Consider the following 3,720-nt stretch of genomic DNA (forward strand, 5'->3'; position numbering starts at 1 on the left):
AAGTAAAGCAAGCTCGATTTAAGGGTTTGTATTATCAACAACAAAATAGACAAAAGAGGAAGTAAGTTGCTTTAGGTAGCCTAGTCTTATCAAAAATTGCATTTGTATTCAATTAAATGAACACATAATACTAGGCTACTTAGGGCAACCTAGGTAGTCTAGACTTATCAAAAATTGCATTTGTATTGAATGAAATGAACATATAAGACTAGGCTACCTAGGGAAACTTACTTCCTCTTCAGTTGCTTTTCTTGAGACATATGATCCTACTGGCCTTGTTTCACATGACATCAAATAAGACAACATCCAAGTAGGTGATACACATTCTGGAAAGGAAATGAGGAGGAGAATCTTGGTAGATCTTCTTGAACAGAGTCGAAGATTTTAGTTCATAGTGTCAGTCTGCATGAAAGCACTCTCTCTCTCTCTCTCTTTTCGTGCAACTGGTTGTCTGCCTGGGATCTCTCTCTCTCTCTCTCTCTCTCTCTCTCTCTCTCTCTCTCTCTCTCTCTCTCTCTGGGATTGCTATCAGAGAGGTTGCTCGCGTCTCTCTCTCCCCTCTCGACTTGCTATCAGAGAGGTCGTTCGCGTCTCTCTCTCTCTCTCTCTCTCTCTCTCTCTCTCTCTCTCTGTGTGTGTGTGTGTGTGTGTGTGTGTGTGTGTGCGCAAAGCCTGTTTGCATCTCTCGCACACGCGACCTCTGCAGGGGTTGCCTTGTTCGGTAGCACGAGGGAGGACGCATGGCTATAGTGGGGAGGGTGCAGAGCAGGGCGTCAAAGCGTACTAGGTGCAAGAGGAGGGCGGTTGTGCAGAGATAGGAGGTAGCGCGTAAGAGAGGGAGAACGTCTCGACGGGGTGCTGTGGGGAGGGAATATTCTTGTTTAATAAATTTCTTTAAAGTGTAGCCAGTAGGAGTAGTATGTAAGTAGAGGGTGTTGTGAACTAGGAGCTTTTGAAGGACAATTTATACATTAGGAGAGCATCACCCTTTGATACAAAGGGTGAAATAAAGTAGAGGTAGTATATGAAATCATTAAGGGCTTAATTAACTCTCAAGATGCATACAAAGATCACATGAGTAGGAGTGACTTTTAGGATGCACAATTACAACGTTTTCAAGAATACCTTGCTTGAAATTTGTGCAAAATATTATGTACCTATTTGTAGTCCCTTTACCCATCATGATACTAAGAATAATACTGACCCTTTAAAAAATGCACTAAATCTAGGAAGCATAGTTAAGGCTACCGAACATACTAGTTAAGAAATTAGTGGCCGACAAGTTCTTAATCACTATCACTAGGAAAATCCGATCTTTAATCATCACATAAAATAGTGATCTTTCTATGTTGATGTGTTTTGATCTTAACGGCAGAAATGGCATGTCTTATCCGTAGATTTTAAATGGAACTAGAAACAAGATTCAATCTAGTGGAATCCTCAAGGTTAATCCAAAAAAGAGCTAATTGTATATTGTTGATTGCCTATGCCAATGAATTAGAAGTCCATAAGAAAAGTCGCAAAGCAAAAAAGTAGCCTTGAAGTGATCGGTTGACCATATTCGATTGGATGAGACAATCCTTCCTTGCCATAGACAAGCAAAGGTGTACATTGCATTGAAGTTATGTGTTTAGTAACATAAGGGCTGATGGATAAGCTAGCCCAGCCAACAGAAACGCTTTACTTGCTATTAAACCAAGTTCTTGTTGAGCCACTTTGTCATGGTCAAGGAAGGGTAGTGTGGACAAGAGCCTCCTACCTCTATGGTCAACATTTGCAGCATTCGCAATAATAAGGTGGTCTCAACGCGATCATCGTCCTTGGTGGATAACCTAGTAGGGGCACAATGTGACCATGCCAAGTGATTAAAGATTTCCCTTCCTAGGTGATTAAAAAAAGATGATGTTAACTCACTAGCTTGAATTGCGCACAATCTTAACACTAGATAGAGTCATTAGCAACGACGACACCTTTTGGTCAGCCAAACAAACCAACCACCCAAAAAAAAAAAAAAAAAACACAAAGGTTGTATTTAATTACACACTAGTAATCACAACTGTAGTCAAACTACATACTCATTCTCACAAGTAAAGCTACTAAAGAATTCAGTGTCATCCAAATTATTAGAACATAATAGAAAACTAAAACTTAAGGAAAAAGTGCATGCCAATCCACATGTAATAGTTTTGTTTTCGGAGTTGGGTAGGGCACGCCCAGCCACTCCCCTCATACACCAAAAAAAGTATACAAGAAGAACGACCAGGACTATGCACCCAAGACTTTTGTGTAGTTAGTTATCACATCAATCTGACACATGTAATAGTGTCAAACATATTGACCTATATAAGAGGATTTGATTCTACATAGCAAGCTAAGTATTTATATCGTATCGTGTTATCAATTCTTTGGGGTCTAAAGAAATACTACTTGTAAAGGACACACACAACATTTAACAAATAGAGAATGATTTTGCAAAAGAAAACCACCACGTATTTTTTAATCAACCCTTTCTTGTGAAGGGAAAAAGCTGCACTACACACACAAAGTTGCGATGGAGTTGTCTTCTCCATATAATGCTCTTCTCTAATACAGATTATGTACATGCCTCAAATTTTTCAACTTGCCTCACAAACAGCAAAAAAAATACTATGCCACACACTAATCTTCAAATTTCCGGAGCACCTAATCTTCAAAAAAAATACTATGCCACACACTAATCTTCAAATTATGTGAATTGCTGTAACATATCAGCTAAAGCTTACAAGGCAGTCCTTTCAAGATTGCTCAACAAATCTTTATTGTAAGTTCTCTGAAGTATAATTATGATGACTACAAAAAGGTGGAGAAATCTGACAATGAGTTTCACAATTACTGTGTAGAAGTTTGAGCTCAGTTTGAGATGTCAAATTGTGTGTATGTATGTCTATGGTGGTCACAAATTGACAGTTACCCGTGATTTTGAGTCTGCTAGGTTTTGTGGAGATTTGTCATTTCCACAAACATGTCTAACAATGATGAAATCAACTATCTTTTCATTCTAATGTAACTTTTTGAATGATCTCGTACGTCTTCAAAATTAAAGTGTAAAACAGCAGCTTTGCTCAGCTGAAAATTGTGTTGCTAATATGTGCCCCTTGCTAGCTCAAGATGCTCGTGTGTAGCACAACTATGTGTTTGTGATTGCAAATATTGACAGTAAGCAAAAAACCCACAGCCTTCTAAATAACACAAATTTCTACATAAAATGTAGCCTTTCTCCTCAAATCTCCGAGTGCAAATTGGCCCTACAGTATATGATTGTTCTTATAAATGTATGAGACCAAAACAAGTCAATATCAAGAGTCAACGCAACTGAATTTTACAAGAGTGCTTATCCTTATTACCTTGTTGCACGAGACATTTCTTCGTCCCCACTATATTTCATATAATTCCTTCGGCTCGGTATCAGGTACACCTCTATTTCATAAGATTCCTTCATCTTGGTATCAGGTTACAGTGGATAACCATAGAAAAGCATATTGCATACGCACCAAAACAAAAGCATTCAATACTATAGAAATGCCACCCACTTTCACATGGGGGAATTGTTCCGAGTTAATGAACCAGAAAATAGTACCCATTACGTACAGCATTTAATGTACACTAGATCACCAAAAATAACATCCACTGCCCAACAATGGGAGTAGAGGTAGGTACTCTTATAGGCTCCAACACGTTCAC

Source organism: Adiantum capillus-veneris, chromosome 19 (genome assembly GCF_014529385.1).
Source record: "Adiantum capillus-veneris isolate H3 chromosome 19, ASM1452938v2, whole genome shotgun sequence".
Lineage (NCBI taxonomy): Eukaryota > Viridiplantae > Streptophyta > Polypodiopsida > Polypodiales > Pteridaceae > Adiantum > Adiantum capillus-veneris.